This window comes from Martes martes (genome assembly GCF_963455335.1).
Source record: "Martes martes genome assembly, chromosome: 12".
Taxonomy (NCBI): Eukaryota; Metazoa; Chordata; class Mammalia; order Carnivora; family Mustelidae; genus Martes; species Martes martes.
The window spans coordinates 13632222-13659099 of NC_137900.1; the positions used below are offsets into that span (position 1 = coordinate 13632222).

Consider the following 26878-nt stretch of genomic DNA (forward strand, 5'->3'; position numbering starts at 1 on the left):
ACATCTGTCATGTTATGTGATCACTTTCCCTTGTCACTATTCTGCAAGCTTTCCAAGCTCAAACCCAGAGCATTTAGTCTATAAAGTCATCGTGGTTGAGGTAACCAAAAAAAAAAAAAAAAAAAAAAAAAAAAAAAGCAAGAACAAAACCCCAAAAGACAAAAACGGGGATGGTAGGGACTTTATGGTGAAACTAATCAAGGAAAAAGCATTTTGGTCAAACATAACTTTTGAGCTTGTGTTTTCTTTGATAAGAAGAAAGAGATTTTTACTCTGTAGGTGGTAGTGATGCTGTCTCTTTCCCAGGTATGACAGGACATTTCTTGTGTACGTAGGGAGTAGTTCCTGATGGAAAGCGGGAGAGAAACGAGGCACTTAGCCCTTTTCAGGGAGTAGAGGAACACTTGTCCAGATCACTTTGGGGTTCACGTACATTGAGTGAGTCTCTTGCAACACCATCTGTTGTTGGAATGACACAGCGAATGTTCTAGTCAAATAATGCAACAGAAACAGAAAACCTGCCTCGTGGAAATGGGACTATAGTATGGAATCTTCAAAACCCGTTTTACAGTTTATTAGGCACTCTCACATACATTAGCGTATTCATTTCTCAAAATAATCCTGTAAGTATAGTTATTATTATACCCACATATCAAGCATCGTGTTCTTGGTTAGTTGTATCTCATGATTAATCTTTACTCCGCATCTATATGTCTTTCTGCTATCAGATCAGAAGCTCCTTAGAGGACAGAGTTTTAGGTTTTAATTTTTTAGATATCCCTGTGCAGGGCCTATCACATTATGATGATGAAGACATTCTAGCTCAAAGGTTAAGGGATTTGCCAAGATCCACAAATGGTGAATGGCAGACTCAGAGATTCAGATACTTGCTAATTGCCCAGGCTGATACTCTTTCCACTACATGATAACCATTTTCCTATGCTACTTGTAAACTCCTACATTTTTTTTGCATTCTGCCTAGCATTTTATGTTTCTTGTATGTTCTATTATACTCTATGATTTATATTATATTCATGTATGTAGCATGTAGCTACCTTAGTAATTTGGCCTGAAGATTTTAGCAATGTTCCATTTGTCCCTGTGTAGGCCCTCCCTCGGTATATAAAGGAAACAAAGGAACCCTTAGGATCTTCCTATCAGGTTGGGGAAAGACAAAGAGTAGAGAAGATTCCTATGTGTGTGATCCTTTAGCTTAAGTGTTCTGAGCATTCTCAATATTACGCAGCTGTAACTGAAACAAGATTCCCTTGTCTTCTCCTTCCAAGTTCCCCCAAAGCAGTGTTTTCAGGTATCACTCTGCCTGTTGTCTCCTGTTCCCAGGCATTGTGTTGTGGGGGGCTGAGTGAAGGAGCCCTTCCAGCGTGAAGAGTTTTGCCAATGAAGTTCTTTCCCTAAATTTTGCAAAGGAAAACAATAGGGAAGATTTCCTAATCTGGCTCTCGTTTCTCTCCTAAATGGGGAACTGAATCATTCTAAGTAGTATATAAAATTAATTACAGTTGGCAGAGTGTCGCCAAGCTTGTGGAGTCTCAGGGACTGGTGGGGGGGGGGGTTAGTTTTTGCCTTCTGCAGTCATATTTTTCCACAAATATGTGTAAAAAATACCCATGAGCTATTTTTGTTCTCACTCAGCATGGCTTTGGTGTGGGACCCAAGGAAACTGACTTTACTAGGACTGATTTTCCCTATAATGAATGCAGCTATAAATGCTGATAGATCTCAGCTAATGCTGCATTTGAGATCCTGATACCAGAGAGGAATATCTAATTTAAAGTCCATTTACCCTTATTTCAAAAACATTCTTTTAGTGGTTCTTTTAAATAGCAATCTTTCCTAGTATATGTCAGCCTTTGCTGAGAGAGAGAGAGATGTTATGGAGGAATTATCCATAATTATGTCACTATTTATCTGCCAAGTATCTGTCAACAAGTGAACTTAAGAATTAAGAACGGTTGGCAACAAAAGGTGTTGTGAAAATGTGAAATCATCTATGAAAATGTATTTGTCTAGCACGATCTATGATTTAACTTACCAGTATTTGATTTATACTTAACACCTCAAGAATACTTACTTAAATACAAGCTTAATGATAAAGGGTTGGACTTTTGGGGTTGGATGATATTATGCAAAGTCACAGTATGTAAGAATATTTAATATTACGGGAATAGGAATGGAGAATTTTCAGTATGTGCTTCCCAGTCTGTCAATGTCTTATCTGTAGAGGCTGGAGTGTGGTACAGTATTGACGAGCCTGGGCGCTGAGCCAGCTTGGTGAGCTTGTGTTCTGCTTTTTACTCCTCTGAGTAGCTGTGTGAACTTTGGTCAACTTGCTTAACTCCCCTTGCCTCAGTAAAATAGGGATCTCATTAATATCTACCCTTAGAATTATTCTGATGATCTAAAAAAGTAATGCATGTAGAACAGTGCCTGGCATAGACTGATAGCCCAATAATTCCAACTATTTTGTATATTTATAGATAATTTAACTAAAAGGGAAATATTTGGTCTCCAAAAGACCAAAGGTCTTTACCTATTTGTTTACTGAAATATACTAGGAATGGTTCTATCTAGTATCTCAGAAGGAAGATGGCCCAGCTGACAGCTTGAATTTGGACTTCTGGTCTTTAGAACTGGGAGACAATACCTTTATGTTATTTTACTGTATTCAGTTCATGGTGCTTGCGATGGCAGCTCTAGGAAACTAATACACCAGTTACTTGGTTATATGGAAATGCCATAGCAATTGTGTTTGGTTGGATTATTTGCCTTGACACATAAATAATAATAGCAAGTCTATATTGAGCTTTTCCTATGTGCCAGGCAATTTGCTAAGAAGTTAATGTATACGGTCTCATGAAATCCTTACATCGCCTCCGTGAGGTACATATTATGTAGGTGAGGAAGCAGAAAGCTTTCAAATTACTTGCTTAAAGCACAGCTAGTTGGTAGGAGAGCTGGGATTCCAGATCTGTTTGTTCAACTATTAGCCACTAAACTATCCAGCTTCTTAACTATAAAATGACAACAATATTACTTATGTGTGATCCTCACAGGGACAGGGATCTTGGTCTCTTTGTGTGTATTCTGTCAGTGTGTATGATTTTTTTGTGTGTATGTGTACGACAGTGTTAATTCTGATCCTGTTAGTAGGGCGCAGACTTGGGATGCCCACTTAGATTTACATTCTTATCCCACAACTTACCAGCGGCATGATCCATTCAGCAAGTAATTCGTCCTCTCACGTTCATTTCCCAATCTAGAAAATGGGGATGCTGTCATCAATTTCTCAAGATGTTATGACTTATTATGATGGGAAACCACCTTGGCACAGTTCCCGGCCAATAGGAGGGCGATCAACAGTTTTCCTTCTTTCTTTTTTCACTCTTATTAGCCTTGACTGAATAACTGAGTCATTTTAAAGCATTGATTTTCAGTCAGGGGTGATTTTGCTCCCCAGGGGACATTTGTCACTGTCTAAAGAAAACATTTTGCTGCAACTGGGGGAGGGAGGGGTGGTGATACTGACATCTATTGAATGGAAGCCAGGGATGCTGCTAAATGAGCTACCTTATAGGACCCAGTGCCCCACAAGAAATAATTATTCAGACCAAAACATCAGTAGTGACAAGGTTGAAAAACCACTCTTTTAAGTAATCACAGTGTTACTTTATTAGTATATGTGCTGCCGAAGCGAGCACACAGTGTTACTTTATTATGGAGATGCTACGTGAATCGGTTGTCATTGGCTCCCTGGCTCAAGAATGGGTAGACTGTTCAGGTTTTCTCTTTCCCAGATGACAGGGGCTAAATTGTGGCTCCCCCCCTCCCCCATTCGTATGTTGAAGCTCTAACCTCCAGGACCTCAGAATGTGACTGTGCTTGGAGATAGGGCCCTTAAAGAGATAATTAAATTACATGAGGTCCCTAGGGTAGGCCCTAATTCAATCTGATTGGTGTCGTTTAGAGAAGAAGAGATTAGGACACATGGGGATATCGGGGATGTGTGAATACAGAGGAACCACCATGTGAGAACATACCCAGAAAGTGGCTGGCCATATATGAGCTAAGGATAGAAGCCTAAGAAGAAACAAAACACGATGACATCTTAATTGTGATCTTCTAGCCTCCAGAACTGTGGAAAATAAATTTCTTTCATTTAAGCCACCCAGTTTGTGATATGTTGTTGTGATTGCCCTAGCAAGCTAATAGATTAGATGTCAATTTGGGTGTGTGTATGCATATTTATTGATAAGGAAGATTTATTCAAGTTAGGATTTGGCCTGCTTTCCAGCCTCATCTTTTCCAGTGTACTATTACTCACCTGAAGTGGGATTCACTTCCCTGAGAAATGTAATGCGTAAGAAATAAGAAAACTTGAGAAGTTTGATTTTTTAACATATTTTTCTTAATATTTTCTGTTTATACTTGGTTTGACCTAAAATACTTAAACCAATAGATTTTAAAATTCAGACTGATACTTGGAAGCATCTAAAGTAAATAATATGTCACAAATTTTCATCTGAAATGGGATGTAGATACAAAATTTGAAGAGACAAGGGGCACCTGGGTGGCTCAGTGGGTTAAAGCCTCTGCCTTCGGCTCAGGTCATGATCCCAGGGTCCTGGGATGGAGCCCCACATTGGGCTCTCTGCTGAGTGGGGAGCCTGCTTCCCCTTCTCCCTCTGCCTGTCTCTCTGCCTACTTGTGATCTCTCTCTCTCTGTGTCAAATAAATAAAATCTTAAAAAAAAAGATGTAAAAAAATTTGAAGAGACAAATACTTTTTTAAAGATTTATTTATTTGAGAGAGAGAGAAAGTGCGCCAGCAAGTGGGGGAGGGATTAGAGCGGGAGGGAGAGGGACAAGCAGACTCCATGCTGAGCACTGAGCCCCATGAGATCATAAGATCATGACCTGAGCCGAAACCAAGAGTCAGATGCTTAAGCAACTGAGCCATCCAGGTGCCCCAAGAGATGAATATTTTTCATAAAATATCAGATGATTAAGTGAATTTATTAGATAATTCAGTGAGGAAGCCTGTTTGGAATGGAGCATAATTTAGAGCATTATTGCTGGTTATTTGTTACATTCTGTCTTTAAAGATAAGAATTAAGGGGCGCCTGGGTGGCTCAGTGGGTTAAAGCCTCTGCCTTCGGCTCAGGTCATGATCCCAGAGTCCTGGGATCGAGCCCCGCATCGGGCTCTCTGCTCCGCGGGCGAGCCTGCTTCCTCCTCTGTCTCTGCCTGCCTCTCTGCCCACTTGCGATCTCTATCAAATAAATAAATAAAATCTAAAAAAAAAAAAAAAAAAAAAAAGAATTAAACCAAAAGTGGCTTCTAGGAGAGGCTTTTTTATTTTAAGTTTTTAAAAAGATGTTATTTATTAATTTGAGAAAGAAAGTGAGACGGCGCACAGTAGGGGGAGGGGCAGAGGGAGAGGAGGAAGCAGACCTCCTGCTGAGCAGGAAGCCGATGTGGGACTCAATCCCACCCCAGCACGTGGGATCATAACCTGAGCTAAAGGCAGACGCTTAACCCACTGAGCCATGGGGCGGGGGCGGGGGCGGGGGCGGGGGCGGGGGGGGGGAAGGGGGCGGTGCTAGGAGAGGCTTTTTAAATGGAAAAGGCCAGGTGAGGTGGCCTAACAATAGAGACTCATCCTACTGCTTTCATTTTAAAGATATGAAATATCCATGCTCCCTGTCTGCTAATCTTCCTCTCCAGTAGGATCTCCATCTCTCTTTTTCTCAGCAAAACCGTGATAGGTGAAGACCTCCATTGTGGATCTAAGCATGGCCTATGTAGAAACTTATAACCAGTTGAGCATTTATTTACTTTAGGAGCAATTTAGGCAGTTCTGAGCAACTCCCTTCAGGGCACTGCTTTGATAAGTAAAAATTTCCGTTACATCACTGGACATTTTTTTCCCATCGTAATGTTACAACCAGCTACTTTCTTTAAAGTTTAACAATTTATTTTTTATTTTAAATGTAATGCATGCTTATTATTAAAAAATAGAAAATTCAAAATAATATTAGATAGGAGGAGGACAGATCCACACATAATTTAATTATTCATAGTAAATTTTCTTCCCGTGATTTTTTTTTTTCTTCCCATGATTTTTTCCTCTTTTGTTTTCCTCTTCTAGTTTTTCTTTATCTTATAAAAGGTTTTTTGAGGAGTTACTGTTGAATCTCTTGGCCTTTCTGCGAGGACCCATTGTAACAAATGTTTACTTGTATCTGTAATACTTGGCTTGGATTCAGGTGTGTTGCTGTTTTTATGCCCCATCTCCCTGCCTTGACTCTGTGAAGGTTTCTGATAAAGGCTGAGAACATTAGATTCTGGAATAAATGACGGTGTTTACGGATCCCAGACATTGGTTCTAGGTGAGAAGCTCTTCTGATCACCTGTTTGCTCTGGTGCTCTCTAAGAAGCTCAGTGGTGAAGCTTTTGCATAGAAGACAATGGGCTGTCACCACTAGACCCTTCTAACTACCGGCAATGATGTCCAGCTAGCTTCCTTCCCTGTGACATTCTGCCTCTAACTGCGATGCGCAGATCATTTAATGTGGCTGTAGAGTCTAACATTTTAATTTTTAAACTCAGTGATAGAACTGTCAAGTGGTTAATGAACTGAAACTCGGTGTCGTTTGGGCCTGTCATTAAGCCCCAGGTTATCACGTTAACCAGCTGAGTAATCTCAAAGAAGACACTTTACCTTTCTAAGACATAGCCTGACTTTTTTTTAAAAAATGAGGATTATAATATAGGATTCTAACAATCATAGGTCATGTCGTAAAGATTCCATGAAACAATGTTGGAGCATTTATAACCACAGGCTCTGGAACCACCTGTTGGGATGCAAGTTCTACCCCTGCTACTGATGGGTAGTGTGGTCTGGAGTGTGATTTTTAGCTTCTCCGTGCTTCTGGTTCTCCCATGGTTAAATGAGGATAATCACAGTTCCTATTTTGTAAAGTTGTTGTGATAGTTAAATAAGTGAATACATAGAAAGCACTCATAATAGTGACTAGCACATGATAAGTACATGATAGATGCTAGTTGACATTATTATTGTTATTATTATTGGCTTTTATAAAGCCTGGTCCAGAGTGAGCCCTTGCTAGGTTGTTTGTTCTTATGATTCTTCTCTGGGTTGGTCCTTGTTCTTTCTCCCCAATTTTTCTATGCTTAACTTTTGAGATGGATAAACAGGAATGTGCCTTATGTGAAGGTCAGTAACCTTTGAAATGAGCATGCAGAGAAGAGTGGCTGTCATGAACAGCACTCACTAGAACACATGGATTTTCTCTTTTTTGCCACCCGTTCTCCATCCACTAGAAAAAGAAGGGTGTGCTCCTCCCATGTCCACACAGCAACAGAGAGCCATTATCCTGGAGAGGCCTTTCAGAAATAACTATTCTCATGTACGCCCAGTTGGCAAAAGGAGGGCTACCACCCTGGCAATGTTGCTGAAATATGACATGCCTTTCACAACAGTGAAAAGGAAATTTATTTGGCTTCGCTTCTCAGTAAGGTGAGGCACACCCATGCCTCCCAGCAGGATGACAGCCTGCACAACAAGACCCAGAAGGATCCTTAACCTCCTTATTTCTACGCATGTATTGTACAAGATTCAACCTTCAGTGTTAGATTTTTCTTTAACCTCTGAAAAAGAGAGTTTAGAATCTTTGGAAATTCCAATTTGAGAAATTTTTGTGTGTAAAGAAAACATTTTCTGCTTGAGTCTCCATCATAAGGACAACACTTGCTAAAAAAACAAAACAAAACAAACAAACAAAAAAACTACATCGAGGGGCACCTGGGTGGCTCAGTCGGTTAAGGGGCTGCCTTTGACTCAGGTCATGATCCCAGGGTCCTATGATTGAGTTCCGCATCCAGCTGTCTGCTCAGCGGGAAGCCTGCTTCTACCTCTGCCCTTTCTGCCTACTCATGTTCTTTCTCCCTCTCTCTCTCTCTCAAATAAATAAATGAAATCCTAAAAAAACAACTATACTGAGTGCTAAAATGTACATCTGAGACTCAGTTACCTCTGTGCTCAAGAAAGCACTGAGAGCATATGATGGTAACAGAAGTTACCATTTGGGGCCAAAGAATTCTGTTTTGTTTTATTTTTCTATAGATTTATAGGATATTGATATTTAACAAAAGGAATAAAGAATATGGTAGATCATCATCGTTAATGTCATTGATTTGTATCTATGCTGCTATCATGTACTGACACAAAAGAGACAGTCACAGCTAGCCAAAATGTATCAGAGGACTCCTAGGCCCTAGAGTGTAGAGGTTTTTGTTTTGTTTTGTTTTTTTACCTCTGAAGCAGTGTCAAAAAGGATTTCATTGTATTTGGTTTGAGAAATAGAATTTGTGATGGGTTGGACAAGTGCTCGGCTGAAGTTTTTGTGTTTCTTTTAAAATAACTTCTATTCAGTGTCTCCCATGTGCCAGCTGCTCTTATGAATGTCATTTTGCTGCATAACCTACAAAAGAAAGAGTTTGGCATGCAAATTAATAATATAAAAATAAATGTAGGGAAAATATTTAAGTCTCTGCCAGAAGGTATATTACTCTCATATTATTTTTTTTAAAAAACCATGCTTCTTTAAATATAATTGAAGTTCAGAATTCTGCAATTCACACAGGTCTTCCTCAGTTGGTTGTATTACTGGGACTGGACTTTAATAAGATAATGATTGAGAATAGCTGTTTTATAGCAATACACATGCTAGATTTGGATGTGTTCCAAGCGCAAGTTCAAGCCTCAATTCTCCCACTTACTCACAATGCCTCACTTAGACCAAAACAATAATATCTGCGGTTAAGCTTGTCAATTTCATGGTACCGTGACATACAGAAACCATTATGGAAGGTGACACGCAAATGTTGGGTATTAATAACAACTAAAGATTTCAAATATCACTATCTTGAGTCAGCTGTTCAAATCGAATATGTCTAATCTACCTTTGATTTTACTTACAAACTGAATGTGTACCAAGGACCCATGTATTTCATAGAGCGTGGAGTTCCCATCAACAGTAAGTGCCTCTCTCCGGGTTGACCTTTTGGTAAGAAGAAGAGTACTGTGCATGTAGATATTTAGACTAATACTAACATGGGAGATTACATTTGGTAATAATAAATGGTAAGAGAAAAATAGAAAGAAGAAGATATTACAAGGACTTGTTCTAAATCTACTCTGGCTCAGCACCCCAAAGGGCTTTAAAATGGTATTTTATTTCATTTTCTTCTTTGCAACTGGGAGATGAGGTCCAGGCCATCTCTATATAGGGATGACAGTGCTGAGGGGAACAAGGAAGTCTCTGGAATTACAATTAAATTCAGCTATCTTCGGTGAGACACTTGCTGGGAGAGGCGGTAGAGCAGAATGGCTTAGCTTGTGGGCTCTGGATCTTGACCATCTGGAATCAGGTTGTGTCTTACTAACCTTGGGCAAATTACTTTGTCTGTAAGGTGGGAAAGATGTGTGGCATCATCTTCCTAGGATGAAGGCAAGGATTAAATAACAGCTGTAGTTTTCAAACTTTAATATGCTCCTAAGTAGCTGGGGATCCTGTTAAAACTAGGGTTCTGATTCAGTAGATCTATGTGGGGGCTGAGAATCTACATGTCTAACAATCTCCCAGGTGATGGCCAGGGTACATCATATTTTCAGTAGCAGGGAGGCAAAGCACACAGAATGGTTCTTTCTTTTCTTTCTTTCAGAGAGAGAGAGCACAGGCACATGTGAGCAGGGGGAGGGGGGCAGAGGGAGAGAGAGAGAGAGAGAATCTCAAGCAGACTCCCCACAGAGTGCAGAGCCTGAGGTGGGGCTTGATCTCATGACCTATGAGATCATGACTTGAGCCGAAACCAAGGGCTGGACACTTAACTGACTGAGCCACTCAGGTGGGTGCTGGGAAATTCTAAACACTCCATGTATGTTGGCTATTATTATCCATCTGGTATGATGCTACGTGTTTTCACAGACATTGTTATGGTTAATCTTTGCAATAGCCTTACATTAGATATTATTGTATCTTCACTTCCTAAATGAGGAAACACATCTAGAAAGACTGATGGTGATTGTCAACATTGTTTTTGAACCCCGTTTTTTTGATTCTAAGAACTGTCCTCTTTTCCACACTTGAAACTCTTTCTGATTGTGGGTCAGGCAAAAACAAACCAACCAAAGATGAAACAACAGTGAACCTAAAGCCTTTCTTTCCTGATCTCTGACTTTGGAGGGAGAAGGTGTTTCTCCCATGCAGGTTGCAGGAAAAATACACAGGGAGGCAAGTGGCTTCCAGGTCCATTACATGATTTCTATGTTGTCCATATATTAAAATATTTATCTTGATTATATTTGTGAAGAAAAATCAAACAATACAGATTGATATAAAAAATAAACTAAATAGCACCCCTCAAAAATCTCATTGTCCAGAAGCAACAATAACATATAGATTATGTTATGATATATAGATATATGTATATATTTATTTATATTTTAATATATGTAAAATCTCACATCATGTATGTACACACACACACACACACACACATGCATACACTATCTGTAGGTTTCAGGGAAAAATCCACTCCCAGGCTCTTTTGGATTGCTGGCATAATATATATCCTTACAGTTATAAGACTGTAAGACTGAGGTTTTTTGCTGACCACTGGCTGGGGGTCACTCAGCTCTTAGAGGTGATGTTAGATCCTTTCCATGTGGTCCCCTCTGTCTTGAAGCCTGAGTAAGAACACACTGAGTCCTTCTTGTGTTTTGAATTTTTGAGTACCCCGTATGCCATTAGCCCTACTATTCAAGGGTCGGGCCCAACTGAATGATCTCCTTTTTGATTGGTTCAAAGTCGATTGATAAGTAATCTTAATGACATCAGTGAAATCCCTTTTTCCCTGTAATATAACATGATCACAGGTGTAAAAGCCAAGACAAAGGTTCTGGGGCACATCTTAGAATTCTGCCTATTGCACTAGGCAGAAAAACACTTTTTTTTTTTTTAAAGGAAATTACACAATATTTATGCCTCTGCAAAGTTTTCTACTCTTCCATGAAAGCTTTGAAGATATTTCTCAGTTAAGTATAGCCCGGCCTTTTAAATTGCTAAATAATACTCTTTTCAAAAGGATTTATCATAATTTAACAATTTCTCTGTGGGTTAGATTGTTTCCATTTTGCAAATGTAAACATTGCAGTCATGAAAACGTTAATGCTGTTCCTTGGCTAATTAATTACCACTTTAAGGTAAATTGCTAGTTATGAAATTGCTGATCAAAGAGTATCCATGCTTAAATGTTGTTATGCATTTCCAGTCTGCCTTCTCGAAAAGTTGCATCAACATATATGCTCCTTCACATTAATGATTTATTAAATTGCTTGTTTTCCCACACCTTTGCCAACAGTGGATTGCAATAATTCTTTTAATCATTGCTAATCTACTAGTAAAAAAGTGTATTTTGTTCTCTTTATTTATTCTTTCTTGATCTTTAGTGAAGTTGAACATCTTTCTCTGTGTTTTTCCCATATATCTTGCTTCACTTAGGAACTGTCAGTTGATTTCCTCTATTTAATCAATTTCCTCTATTAATCAGGGACCTTTAACAGCAAGCTGTAAAAGTCAATTCTAGTTGAGGGTGCCTGGCTGGCTCAGTCCAAGAAGTGTGCAACTCTTGATCTTGAGGTTGTGAGTTTGAGCCCCATATTTGGTGTAAAGATTACTTAAGTAAATAAAACTTTTTAAAAAGTTAATTCTGGTTAGCCTAGATAGGAATCGATTTAGCTAGAAGGATATGGAGGACCTTAGAGAAGCAGTGAGGTGATTGGAGAACCAGGCTTAGCACTGTTAATACTTGTCTGCATTAGGTGGATATTCAAATGCTGTGTAGACCCCTCCCCCCAAAAGAACAGATGTCCTTCCTTTGTTTTTTCAGTTGCATATTTTTTTTATTTTTTAGAGCACTTTTTACATTATGGGCATTAATACTTTATACTTGTGTTGCATATATTGTTCCTTTTTTCTGTTTTTTTTTTTCTTTTTCAAATATTGTGGCAAAGTAACCTTTTAAGAATGATGACTGTAATCATTTCTTTCCGGTAGAATCTGTTACGATTGATATAGCATTATTTCTTAATCAAATAGCCCCTTCTGTCCCAGGTCACAGGGAATTTTTTTTTTTTTAAGATTTTATTTATTTATTTATTTGACAGAGAGGGAGAGAGATCACAAATAGGCAGAGAGGCAGGCAGAGAGAGAGGGGGAAGCAGGCTCCCTGCCGAGCAGAGAGCCCGATGCGGGGCTCGATCTCAGGACCCTGAGATCATGACCTGAGCTGAAGGCAGAGGCCCAACCCACTGAGCCACCCAGGTGCCCCGGCCACAGGGAATTTAACTAGGGAGTCAATATGTGGAGGAAGTTGGTTTGTTACATGGAGATTATCTTTGCCTTTTCTCTACATAACAAGGTTACTTCATATCTAGTGCTGGAAAATTCATCCACATTCTTTCTGGGGAAATTAAAAATGTTTTGTTAATTGAACAAAAGAAGATGGATCATTTATTTATATTTGGGTTGCTGTCTGGCACATTAGGTTACCCCTTCAAAGCTCCTGGGTGCCAGTCACATACCAGAATCAGACGAGCTTGGACTGAGGGTGGCCATGTGCTTAATGCGTGATTTCTTGTTGGAGCCTACATTCCTATGTATCTTCGCAATAAACCTCTCTCATAGAGATGGTTTCAGTGTGGCTTTTTTTCCTCATATAGTTTAGGACTTTTATCATTATAAACTTTTTACCACTTAAATAGTTTAAAAAATGGTGATCTCACAGATAATTTTTTTTTTTTAAACATCACTTGTGGTCAGTATTCCTTGGTAGTGTCAGAATTTATGAGGCATTGTATCTGTCAAAAGAGTTCTCCTCAATGCATACCTTACCATTCTCTTGTTTAACTAGTTCCCTTTTGCTCCAAGGAAAACCCCTGTTTTATGCTAAACTGACCCACAGTCCATCTTACTAAACAGCCTTCCCCGCATGGAGTTAAAGTTCTTCCTTCTCCAGAAAGCCTCAGTAGGATATTTACAAAACTCTGGAGAGATGTAGTCGAATCTTGTGTATGCTTTCAATAAGGAAATGAATATAATGGTAAAAGAAATTAACTTCCATATAAAGTCAGGAAGACAGGCTAGGATCATGAAAAGAACCAGAACATGTTTTCCAAAAGACTCTATGGGCAAATAAATCCATATTTCCAAATCAATGCTTTCCAAAGCTCAGGGAGAAAAATAATGGTTTCAGGGCAACATGGCTTTCCAAATTTACCACCTACAATTAAATCTGTAAGTACTCCCCAATGGTGCTTCAAAAAATGCCTGAATGTGCTCTTGTCAGCTTTATTCTCAACTCCTGGGGTACAGCATTATTTTCTTCTCTATTTTTGTCAGGAGATACACATGACTAGAACATTCTCTCCTGACACTTTTTGTGAATTGGAAAGATAAACTTCTGAATGCTGGATGAACAATCTGAACAGACCTTTTCCTCACCAGTGGGTTGAGCTCTATAATATGAAGCTACAATTCCCTGTTGGGTACTATATTGATGAAATATGCAGAGAAGGGCCATCAGTGTGTACCCAACAGACATTTTGAAAATATGTGTCCTCATCTAGCCTAAAATTGGATTTGTGTTTTTCTTTCTTTTTTTTTTTTTTAGATTTATTTATTTTGAGAGAGAGAGAGAGAAGAGAGAGCATGCATGCACGCACACGTGAGTGGTTATGGGGGTGGGGCCGGGGGCAGAGGGAAAGAGAGAAAATCTCAAGCAAACTCTCCACCAAGCGTAGAGCTTGACTCAGGGACTCAGGATTCAATCTCACCACCCTGAGACCATGACCTGAGTTGAAACCAAGAGTCAGACACTCAACCAGCTGAGCCACACAGGAGCCCCGGATTTGTCTTTTTAGTGGATCGATAGTGAAATACTGTTTCCAAGATCAAGGCTCCTAGGGATGGTGTGTAGATGTGTGTGTTTGTGTGTGTGAGTGTGTGTGTGTGTGTGTGTGTGTGTGTGTGTGTGTGTGTGTGTGTGTATACATGAGGGCAAGTGTGTATGTGCAGAATTTTTCATGCTGTGAATTAATTCTGGAATGATTTCTCAGAGTTACTGTAGTCGGTTTCTGCCACACAAGGAGAACAATTGGACACTCTGTTCAGTTGACTGTTTCCCCTGAGAAAATGAGGCCGGGAGGGTGGAGGAGTAATTTCAGAAGGATTCAGAAGGAATTCACGAAAATGGACAAAAGGAAACAATTTTAACTGTGAAAAGGAATAGAACTCAACTGTCCTCTATGTAACAAGTTTGGGAAGGTGACTCCTAGTGCAGTTACAAGTTATCCACTACAAGTTACAGATTCTCTCCTGCAGTGGCCATGCTGAGCCTGTGGGTTAGCTGAGACCTGTGTGTAGAAGTCAGCAGGAAATGGCACATTTGATTGGTTTTTCTCTGGTCTCTCTCTCTCTCTTTTGTCTACAACCAGCCAAAGCCAAAATGATTCTATATGGACCAAGTGTGATATGACCCATAATTTTGCTATCTTGTCTTCCCATCTCCTTTGCCCCTTTTCAGTAGCTATTTTCATGTACATTTCCCATAAAATTGTCCTGATTTATGTGGTCCTGGTTATGTTATTTCTCTGTCTACTTGCTCAGACTCCTACCCTTCCCTTTAGCTCCTTCCTTCTGTTGCCTTCCTGATCTCTTCTTTCCCTCTGCTTCTTTCCCCATCTCCTTTCACTACTCTCTCTTTATTATTATTTTTAAAGATTTTATTTATTTACTTGACAGAGAGAGAGATCACAAGTAGGCAGAGCAGCAGACACAGAGAGAGAGGGAAGCAGGCTTCCCGCTAAGCAGAGAGCCCGATGCGGGGCTCAATCTCAGGACCCTGAGATCACTACCCAAGCCGAAGGCAGAGGCCCAACCCACTGAGCCACACAGGCACCCCTCTAGTCTCTCTTTAAAGGCAGGTCTAATCCTGGGCAAAGTTATGACATTCCAGTCATTCAACCTTTCAGACCGGAATGGTTTCCTCTCTTCAATGGTGTCTGCTTTTCTATTGTTCCGTGTTATTATGTCCTTTTTCCATCCAAAAAAAAAAAAAAAAAGTTTGGAACTGATGTACTCCAAATATTATTTTTCTGGGATGAATCTCAGCTTAATAGCTACCAAAGTATTTAGACAAAGGGATGAAATACCAAAGTGGAATTTCTGGGGGAGACTGGCTGGGATTCTGGGGGACTTCCATGTGTCCTACTGTCCTGCTCCCTTTGTCTTTCATGCAATTTCTTACAACAGTGGGAATGCAGCTTTGAGAAGCACTTTACTTCCTCTCTCAGGGCCTTGGAGTGCTAAGGAAGGAAGCATCTGAATGGTAAATATTGGAAATGAGCCTCCAGAAGCAGGAAACTGAACCAGAAGTCCAAGGAGACCCAAAGAACTGGGAGAGGGCTGACAGCTGGAACAGAGTTGCTTCCACAGGTATGGAGAGACTTGGGTGTGAAGATTGTTCTCAAACTGGGACCCCCAGACCTGGGACGCAGGTGCCGTTGTCTAAAAATCAGGATTTAGGCTGTTGTTCAGGAACCTGACAGACATTGTTCAGATAGTGTGAATATCCATCAGCTGTTTGGAGTCCCCATCACAGGAAGATTGCTCCAACCACACCCATCACCCCTGGATGCTCTCGATGCTCTCCACAAACCCTCTCATTCAGATTTGGCCTTTAAAACTCACCTTAGGTTCCCTACTCTGGAAAGCTGTCCCTGACTTCTCAGTCAGCAGGACAGTGCCTTTCCAGATGCTTCCATAGACCTTGTTTTCGTGAATGCTCTCACCACTTTTCACCTGACTTTCCCTCTAGGTGGTTAGCAAGATGAGGGCAGAGTGTACGTGAAACTGTCCATCGTGCTGAGCGCGTGGCTGACCCAGAATGGATGCTTAGCAAATGCTTGGGGAACGAATGAATGCACAGATGATGTCTGTAAGGACAACAGACAAAGGACTTCTTAAGTTTTTGCAACACCAGGCCCAGAGCAAACTTCTTCTCCCAAGATGAAAAAATGTGCCTTTGGGTTCAAATGGTGTTCGAGGTTCTTCTTTGCCTTAAAGGGAGTCAGTGAGGTTGTAGAGAGTTGCCGTAGAAGTGGATGGGAAGTAAAGGAGGAGGGAGAAACTGACTCATTCCCTTGAACTGGCAAAATATACAGTATGCACCAGACAATGGGGAGAAACCATCCATCCACCCATAGAAATCAGTGAAACAAAAGGGGGCTGGGTAGGTCCCCTCCCTTCCCTCCTGCGCCTGCTCTGGGCCTCCCTCTATTTGTTTTCACCAAAGCTCTATATCTCAGGGCCTTTATGTTTGGCTCTTCCCACTTTTGCTGGGATAATAAAACCAGGGGAGGAATCTTGGGACAGGTTCCAGCCTGTGCGGTTCTGTGAGAGCTAGGGGAGGGCATAGGGCATTTGCAAGTTTACAGAGGTCGAGTGCAAAGTATGGAGAATTGAAATCGGGAGGGGTAGGGGGCCGGCCAGGTGACTACTGCTTTTTCTTATAAGCCCTTCTGTATTATAGCCATTTCTAAAATTATCTGCATGCATTACTTTGATAAACTAGTAAAATTACTTGTTTTTCCAAACAAATAAGAGGAGGATGGAGAAAGCAGTCCCGAGGCATGCAGGGCAGTTGGGGGGAAGGCATGAGTAATCATCACACTTTGGAGAAAGGCTGGTTTCATGCCTGGCTTGGCTCCTGCTCGCCACCGATACTCTGGTGAGATGAGCTGCGTTCCAGAAGGGAATACTTGGTCAGTGTTCCTGGATTTGGCTCTCTCTGCTCTGCACCTTAGTCACCCTTTGCCCCTCAGCTCTGGTAGCTGCTGACTCTGGGGCCCACTTCCCTTCTTTATGATGTGTGTGCTTACCTTCTGACCTCAGTTTCCTTTCCAGTAACATTTCATTTCTTGCCCTAGATCCGAAATTATTGACGGTCGGCTGCTCAAGTAATAGCTTTCCTGACTTGCCTTGGTTTCTCGGTTGTCTGTTCCAGATGCTTCCCCATGAGGAAGCCCCCTCCTTAGTTTGTCCCAGTCACGTGGCAGTACCTACATGGACAGAAGAACCAGAGCAAGGGCAGAGGAGCGTTGATGACCGGCAGTCGAACCAAAGGACTCAATCTCTGTAGTCATCCCAACCTTGCTTTCAAGGCCTGTCTCCTTCCATGTGCGACCTGTGTGCTGCTGTGTAAATCACATGAGCTTCGTGAGCCTTCATTTCTTCATTGGCGTATGGAGGATATGGAGCATACTTACTGCTTAATAAAATCTCAACATCTCCAGGGCAGTAAGGGTGTGATTTCATCTACATTGTTCTTAAATGTGCAAAAACAGCAAACTATGGCTCCTTTCCTCTGTAATTGGTCTGTCCTCGCCAAAGAGCTCCCTCCCTCTAGCCCCTCTGCCCAAGCCAGCCAAGCCTAGGGAATAAGGGCAGTTTCAGTCCCACCAGATGAATTTCATTCAATTCTATAAAGAAAACCATTTCTTTAGGTGAATTCTTATCTCTGTTGGATAAAGTGCTCACTTTTTCAGATTTCTGCTTCCTCCCTCTGTTTCTTTCCAAGATGGCATCTGAATGTGAGACTTAAGTGATCTCATGGTGGCAGAGGGAGGTTGGGTGTCCTTGGTGTCCTTTGAATTCTTGGTGATCTCTGCTGTGTCATGGCTGGTCTGGGCTGCTCCCTGCACTGCTGATCACTAAGGGGGACTGGCGTGTTCTGCTGATGTCTGAGTCTAAAGTCTGTAGCTGGTGTAACTCATGGACCATCTCCATTTTGTTGACTGGGTCCTGCCTTATCACCACTGCAGAGGGCTGGTGTGACTGCTCTAGATGCTCAGGCAGGCAGTCTCCCCTGCCGTGTGGCCCGTAGGCCGTGGTGCGTCACACGATGACTAGCAGTTACTGCTGGAGGGGGAGAGCCCTGGTTGGTAGCATTTGCAGACTTGTATAGTTTAAATACTCCAGTCCTGGCATAGCAAGCTACTGAGATGGTGTCACTGAATGCAGATTGGGAAGAGATGTGCAATACAGATACAATCGATATAAATAATCTCAAGAGCAAGATAATAGTAAGAGGCAGTAAAATAACTATGGAATGATAATTTTGAATATTTCATTATCTTAATTTTTAGTGGAATCTATTTAACTGTAAGTTCGAACAATTTATTTCTTAATAACTTCTGTGTCCAACAACTGGCTTGCAAAATTTCTGACAATGAAACGGTCACCTCACTGTTCAGGGAACCAGCTCTGGTCCACCTCTGGCCAGTTACTTCCTCTGCTTCATCAGGATAGCTGCCAACATGCTCCCAGTCAAGCCTTCAACCAAGTTCCATATCCCCTTTCCAGGGCAGCTTGGGAGAGCTAAATTTAGGCCCACCCTCTGCTATCCGCAAGCTGATGCAGAAGCAACCAATGACGCAATATCTTCCCGAACACTAAAAAGGAAGCAGAGTAGAAGCTCCTCTGCCCGTGGCATTCAACTTGACCCACATAACTCACGTCCCCTGTGACAGAATCGGTCAAACCAGCAGAAAGTCAAATTCCCCTAGACTCTTGAAGCAAATCCACTCAATGGCCAATTCCCAGAAACTCTTTTCACCGAATGAGAAATGCAACAAATTTATTTTTATTTTATTTTAATTGACTGTTTTTCCGAAGAACATCTTAAGGAAGAATGCTAGACCTGGTCTCTCTCAGTAGCTGGAAGGAGGAGGCTTGGAGAGGCCGTTGTGTCAAGTTTGACCCGAGCTCACCCTGACATCTCCTTCCTGCTGCTCATCTGCTAGGTGTTCTTTCTCTGCTCAGGATCGCCCTTCCTTTCTCCAAAGTCCTAGTCACTTCTTCTCCCCTTTGCAGATCCCACAGCCCCACCTCTTCTCGGGAGCTCTCAGGGGTCATGAAGGAGAAGGCCACTGCTCTAACTTTCCCACCGGGTGTCTGCTCAAACAAAACAAACTCTAAAGCCATTGGCAAAGCTAACAAGCCCACGAGAGCCCTGGAGAGGGAAGTTAGCACAGAGCGTTCCTCACAGCACTGATCTGTTTATATCATGATCTCACAGTCTCTTTTTCAACCACTCAGGCATTTTTAAACGTCGGGCTCAAGCATCAGGGTATGAGGCATTGAGAAGCCACCGCAGGCTTTAGCAGAAGACCCACAAGATGTGATCCGCTTTAGAAACTTGACTACAGTAGCCACATGTGAGAAGGACCAAAAGGTGGAATTTGGGAGCAGGGAACTTGTTTCGAGTTCCTCAGAAGCCAGGCACAAGATGACAGCCTGGAGTCTGGGATTGGAGGGGATGGAATTGGAAGAGCCCTTTCCTGGGTACTCTTACTTGGTGGACCTCCCCCCCTTTTATTCTCTCACTGTGCCCCATTTGTTTCCTTCCTAGCATCTGTGGAAATTTGTAATGTTATATTCATCGTTCACTTACCCTCTGCTCTTCCACTAGCCTGGGCACTCCATGGAGGGAGGCCTCTTTCAGGCCCCGAAGTAGTCCCTCCATTGGGTACAGAGTTGGGTTCATACTAGGTGCTCCACAAATGTCTGTGGAAGAGGGAATGGGACTGAGAAGAAAGCAAGGGTCGTGGGAGAAGCTTAGCTATGATTCAGGTAAGGGAAAGGTGCTCACAGAGAAGAGATGAGAGAGATGGCCCAGATTCCAGAAAAACAGGACAGAAAGTGAAAGTAGAGGCATTAGCTTTGCCTGGGAGAAGGGCTGTGCCCCTGACCTAGGAGGAAAGGAAGAATGCGCGCGTGTTGACTGGATTTATAAGACCAGTGGTCTGTGTTCCCTGGAGAAATGGTAGGCCTAATTATCAGCTAAGAAAGAGAGAGAAAGAGAGGGAGAATAGGAATAAGAATAAGGAGGAGAAGAAAAGAAGGAGAAGGTGAAGGAGGATGAGGGAGAGGAGGGAGAGGGGAAGGAGAGAGAGATGGGGAGGAGGAAAAGAGGAAGGGAACTGAGCGTTTAAGGAGGTGGTGAGAAATTTTAACAGAGTGACTCCAAGGAAAGGAAGAATTCGATGACCAGCAATGCCTAAAAAGATTTCTGAGGGAGGGCTCAGCTGAGAAATAATGTGACCAAATTAGCCGGGCCTCAAATCTCCCAGGTGAGAGGCGGGGAAGCGGAACAGGAAGGGGGGGGTTGGTGTTGGCTGTGGTCAGGATCTGCAGGATGCCATCTCTCTTCCCAGTTAATCTTGTGTCTAGCTCCAACAAAGAGAAAGGTTTCGTGACTCCCGAAATGGGTTCAGATGAAGCATTCATCTCTCCAGATATTAAAAGTTTTGAATGTGTTAGATAGGACACAGACATCAGAAAGAGGCTCTCAGCAGTGTGCTTCTCTGGAGAAGGCCTCACCAAGGGGTGGGAGCTTGCCTGGTCCTGCCGAATCCTCGATCTGTGCGCTAACTCACTTGCCCTGGGCTGTAACTTCCTCTGGCAGGAAGGCAGCTTTTATCTTAGAAATCATACTGATATCCAAATATCCTTTGCCCTTAGGTGACCGCCTGCTCGAAGGGAAAGTGCATGGATTTAGACTTTGATAGACCTGGGTTTGATTCCTGGCACATAGGACCTTTGTGATCTTGAATAAATTGCCTACCTTTTCAAGCCCCATTGTTCAGACGAAAAAGGAGGAAATCGCTGGAAAGACAGAAGGTTGAAATGAGATAGTATATGTGAATCATCCTGCAGAATGGACAGCACTAAGTAGACACTCAATAAATATTTTGTCACACCCCCCACCCCCTGACTGCCCAGGTCCTTTCCCCTCCCTCTCCTGCCCTCTTTGTCTCCTTTCCTTCCTCCCTCCCTTACATTTTAGTTACCAGTTTTCTGTACTGGACTCCTCATGGCAGGCAGGAATGACATCTTAGTCACTTAAAAATAACTCTTATTTTTATTCAAGTAATACTTGCACTTGCTAGCTAAAAATCTCCAATAATATCAAAGAGCAATGGCCTTAGCCTTTCCCCCACCCCTGACTTATCCTCCAAAGAAAATTGTGTCTAATTCTTAATACTTTCGGATTTTAATTATTCTGGAGTCATTTCAATTGATCTAAAAGTATGCTTTTACTGTTATTTCCTGATTTGTCAGCTTTAAAGATTATTTGTGTTCCTATATAACAGAAGAGGATTTAGTGTTCTTAGGCTACCATCCCATCTCTGCTTCCCAAATAATTGTGCCTCCTTCTAATTCCTCTATTGGTTAACTTTATAATTTTAATCAGTAAATAAATATTTTTTTTTTTCTATCCATTGTACGTACCATCTCTTGTTTTCCTGCACTGAAAGACTGGGCCGTTATCACACATACTCTTCTCTTCAGCTCTCCTTCTTTTACTTTCTAACTTCTGTTATCTATACCTTTTCTTTTATATGATTAAGGTTGGTAACATTTGCTTTCTCTTTTGGAATTGTAATTAAGTCTCTGTGCCTTGTTGATAGGTAGATTCTAAAGGATAAATGCCAGTAAATAGTGCCTGCATTGTTATGATTATGTTAATATTGTTTGTGGTCTAATTAAACATATTTACTTTCTTGTTTAGAATTTTGTTTTTCCTACGGTTTCTAAATTGCCTTTCTTTTACTTCCGTTGTTTGCTTTTTATCGTATCTTTAACTCTTCTGACAGGAATCAAATATATGGATTTCTTTTCTTGAGTACCTCCTCCCTGGAATCCTCCTGTGTCAACATGGGCTAGTTGCTAGCTAGAATGGCTGCAAACCTGTTGTCTGAGACTTTCATTCATTACTTACTGAGTTGAATCTACCCTGTCCAAGATCCACGGACTTCGTCCTTTTAGGTTAATTAATTCATTTTACAGAAACATGACAAAAAGTTAAAAATCTAAGAAAGGTACATGGGAGGTAAACTTTCTAAGTTGCCCTTATATTTATGAGTAGTTTGGTTTGATTCAAATTTCTAGGATTAAAAATTTTACTTGAGTATTCATCTTCTAGTGTTCAGTGAAATTGTGGACAATCAAATGATCTTTTCATTGTAAGTGACCTAGTTTGTCTATCTATCTCTTCATGGAAGCTTTTAAACTCTTACCTTTTAACTTTAATGTTCTGATATTTTAAAATTATATGAGTGAATATAAATTTTATTTCCCTCCATATAATATGCTACATACTTAATGGGCCTTTTCAATTTCAGGTCTCACTAGTACTAGAAAATTCTCTACTATTTTTAGTTTGATAATTGTCAATTCTATTATCTCTTTCCTCTTTCTGAAATACCTTTTGTTGAACACTGGACATTATGTCTAGATGTTCCATGGCTCTTACTACTACTATTTTTCTCTCATATTTTCTATCTTTGTGTTTTTTCTTAATTTTTCAAATATTTTATTGCCTTAACTTTCCAATTAAAAAATACTTTAATAGACTTTCAATATTAAAATACTTTTAGATTAATGGAAAAACTACAAATATTTTATAAAGAGAACGTGGGCTCTGCACATCATTTCCCCTATTAACATCTTACGTTAGTATGGTACATTTGGTACAATTAATGAACCAATATTGATACATTTATATTAACTGAAGCCCATCTTTTTTTTTTTTTTCCCCCCCAGATTTCCTTAGTCTTTATCTAATGTCATTTTTCTGTTTTGGGATCCCATCTGGGTACCACATTATATTTAGAAGTCATGCCTCCTTAGGGTCCTCTTGGCTGTGATAGCTTCTTAAACTTTTCTTGTTTTTGATCTCCTTAACAGTTTTAAAGAGCACTTATCAGGTATTTTGTAGAATGTCCCTCAGTTGGGATTTGTCTGATGTCTTTCTCATGATTTGACTGGGGTTATGGGTTTTCGAGAGGAGGCACAGAAGTAAAGAGCCACTTCTGTTACATTATATGTAGGGTATATGCTATTAACATGACATCACTTTTCATGCTAACCTTGATCACCTGACTGAGATAGTATATCTTATGTTTCTGTACTGGAAAATTACTATTTTATTGCTTTCCCATATTGTATTCTTTCAAAAGACATCAGTATGCGCAGCTCACACACAGGTGGGCAGTTGTAACTCTGCTTCATTGAGGGCAGAGTATCTACATAAATTATTTGGAATTTTTCGGCATGGGAAATTTTTCTCTACTCTCTTATTTATGTTCAGTTATTTATTGATAGCATTATGGACTCAGATACTTACTTTATACTTTGGGTTGTAATCAAATACTTTTTGTTGTTCATATTGTTCCGGCTTTGGTAATTGGGAGGTTTCAGTTGATGCATTTGTCCCTTTGATATACCTCCAAAGTTGTATTTATTTCTTTATTTTTGAGCATTTCCTTATTTTCTATCACTGTAAGATGTTCCTGGCTTACTTTGTATATTTCTCACCCCAGTGCTAGAATTAGACATTTCTCCAAGGATACCTGGTTCCATTTACTGGAGAATTTTTTTTTTTTAAGATTTTATTTATTCATTTGATAGAGAGAAAAAGCACAAGCCAGGGGATCAGCAGAGGGAGAGGGAGAAGCAGGCTCCCCATTGACTTGGGAGCCTGATGTGGCACTCGATCCCGGAATCCTGGTATCACGACGTGAGCCAAAGGCAGACACTTAATGGACTGAGCCACCAAGGCATCCCTGGAGAATGGTATTAGGAACCAAAATCTGTGTGTTTGTTGCTACTGGAGTATTGTTGCTTTTGGCTCCTTCAGCTGACATAGCAAGAAAATGTGTGTATATCAACTCCTGTATATACATGTATCTATAAGTATTTCTCTAAGTTACATCTGCATCTATATTAAGGCAAACATAAGTTCGTACTGATATCTCCATATCTAATCCATTACGATGTGGATCATTCCAGCCACTTTCCCTCATTTTTCTGTAAATTCCTACTCCAACAGAAAGAAACCTACCTCCTCCAGTCCACCATCTACCTACTGGATTGTTCAATTTCAGTATATACATATCACAGTATCATAGTTGTTAACTGGCATCCTAAAGGAAACAACTTTATCAACTAGTGACCAGTATAGTTCCTTTTGCCTTTAGTCTTAGAGACTCCATTTGTTTGCACTTGTTTGCAGTGCTGCTGAGGTCGGCACCTTTTCCCCTCATTCCCCTTGGGTGAGGTTGTTTCCAAATATTTAGAATACCATTAGATTGTTCTGTCACATTCCGCATTCATTCTGGGATCTCTCAGCCTCATAATATTCTTGAAGATTTCCTTAATATTCCTTTTCAAAACCTCTATTGACTTTTTTCCCACTGCTATCAAATTTTCTTTTCTATTTATTTATTTTTTAAAGTTCCCATTTATTTACTTGACAGAGAGAGACACAGCAAGAGAGGGAACACAAGGGAGTGGGAGAGGGAGAAGCAAGCTCCCTGCTGAGCAGGGAGCGTGATGCAGGGCTGGATCCCAGGACCCTGGGATCATTACCTGAGCTGAAGGCAGACGCTTAACAACTGAGCCATCCAGGTGCCCTGTATTTTCTTTTCCAAAAGTTCTTTTTACCCTCAGAAATTTTAAGATTTATTTATTTATTTGAGAGAGAGAGAGTGCACACATAGACGTGCGTGTGTGGCTCATGTGAATTGGGGGAGGGACAGAGGGAGGAATCTCCACACTTGATCTTAGCCAAAAGGCTGAGAAGTGATTAGAGGGAGAGAATCTCAAGCAGACTCCCCGCCAATTGCAGAGCCCAAAGGGGGAGCTTAATCTCATAACCCAGGAAATCATGACCTGACCTGAAATCAAGAGTTGGCCATTCAACTGACTGAGCCACTCAGGTGCCCCCAGAATTCTTTTTTCTGTCATCTTATTTTCTTTTTCATTGTTGGTAGTTAGCTGGTAGCAATCTGCATCTATAAAAATCCTCTTTCTGGGAACATAAATGAGAATTTTTTTGAAATTTCCTTCTCTCCATTTAGCCTGTTTTTTGCAAGGTTTTCATTTTGTTTATTCTCACTTCAGTGTTCCATATTAGGATTTTTTTTCTTCTTATTTCTGGTAATCTTTGCTTGACTGCTCTTGATTCAGAGTGGGGGAATCTGATTTCCTATTTGGAATCTCTGGAATCTCTGCGGGTGTGAGTGTGTCCTGTTAATACTGAGTTTCCCTATAATTTGGTCTCTTGTTGGAGGAACCCCTGATACTCATGTTAAATCTTCCCACTTGGGTTGATTACGTAGAGAAATATCATCCAGTATTCTGCCAGAAATGTAAGGCCTATCTGCTAGCAAGCTGGTAGCCAGGTAATTATTCACTTAACCCACACATTTTCAGGATGAAATTGACATCCTCAACTATGCTTGGCTTCCCCCAGAGTAGAGACCTTGTAACCTTTCTGATCTCATTGTTGGGAAGGGGACTAACTCAAATACATATAATAGCCAAAAGAATCTAGGGAGAGAGATCCAATGAGTCATTGAAGCCTCCAACCAATCTTTTTTCTTTTGGCTCTTTACTTACCTCCTCTTAATACCCAAGTGAGAAATATGTGATGCTGCTAATTTCTGAGACTGATGGTTTTTGAAATGAAGATTAGGTCAGTTTTTAGCTTTCCTTATTGCTGGTTAGTTTTGGCCTCTTGGGCCTACAAGGCCCTTTGGTTAATACTCATCAGTCTGCTTTCTTGACTTTCTAAAACTGTGCTGTTGTATTATCTCCACTTATCCTTGAATATATACCTTTAAAAATCTATCTGTCTCTCTATCTATCTCTCTATCTATCCCCTCCTTTACTTGATTTTACAGGGGTTTCTAGTGAGAGCAAAGTTAGATTCTTGTGTTTATTTCACAACCCCTCTTTCCCAAATCCAGTTGATAACTTTTTATCCCCTTGATATAATGCATTCCAGATACTAACTGCTTGATAAGTGTTAGTGAAATTAAAATATATAGAACCTGGAAAATCTCCATTGCATTGTGCTCTTCAGTTGACTGAACACTAATAGTATACTGAAAATATACACGATGCTTCAAACATATTTATCTTTGTAGTCCCTTTCTGCTTTCCCAACTAAATTCAGAACAACTAGAATCTTTATAACTAGTCCCTTTGGTTTCACATCTAAACAAGCCTCCAGGGAAGAACAGCCAAACGAATTTATTATGGCTTGTAAATCAGCAATATTAAAACTGGTATTAGCTGTTAACACTTAAAGCGTTGGGTGAGTGGGATTCAGCAGGGGTCCCTGCTTTCTCAGTATGGTCCTCAGTTAAAATAGATGAAGATGTAAATAATTAACTTTATCAATGATTACTTGTTCATGTAGCATTGTTCTCCCATTCCAAACACATTTGGCTGGATATTGATTATGTGGTTGAACATTCTTGGACAACTGCTTTTGCTTTGGGTTATGATGAGTTACATTGGATTAAAACTGTCTCTTACCAAATGTAGCTTCCTACACTAATTAAATATAATTTGTTCATGTGCTAACCTAATGCTGGACACTCAGAGAACTGAGTTTTAGTCCTAGCTGTGCTCCTTCCAAAGTATAAGATTCTTGCTTAGTCCTCTCAGCTTCCCCAATTGCTCTGACTTTCCATTTACAAAACGGAATTGGTGTCACTCAGTGACTGATCAATAATGGGCACAATACTAATCCTTGTTGAAGTGAGGACAAAATGAGCTAATGATGAAAAAATTCTGCTAGACCCATTTAGTTGTATAAAGAAATACTATTATAAAATTTTGAACACTGTGTTAAAGCAA

The 26878-nt window shown here is 40.6% G+C and overlaps 1 long non-coding RNA gene across 4 annotated transcripts in view; it reads left to right on the forward strand.

Moving 5' to 3' along the window:
* Positions 1 to 17709, forward strand: part of LOC308353232 — a 69527-nt gene extending 51818 nt beyond the window's left edge. For 2 of the 4 annotated variants that reach the window (XR_013967767.1, XR_013967769.1), the window contains exons 4-5: positions 15416 to 15598; positions 17169 to 17709. This is a non-coding gene — a long non-coding RNA (uncharacterized lncRNA). The remainder of the gene's footprint in view (positions 1 to 15415; positions 15599 to 17168) is intronic. The other 2 variants (XR_013967768.1, XR_013967770.1) reach the window with 1 other exon arrangement.
* The last annotated feature ends 9169 nt before the right edge of the window (positions 17710 to 26878 follow it).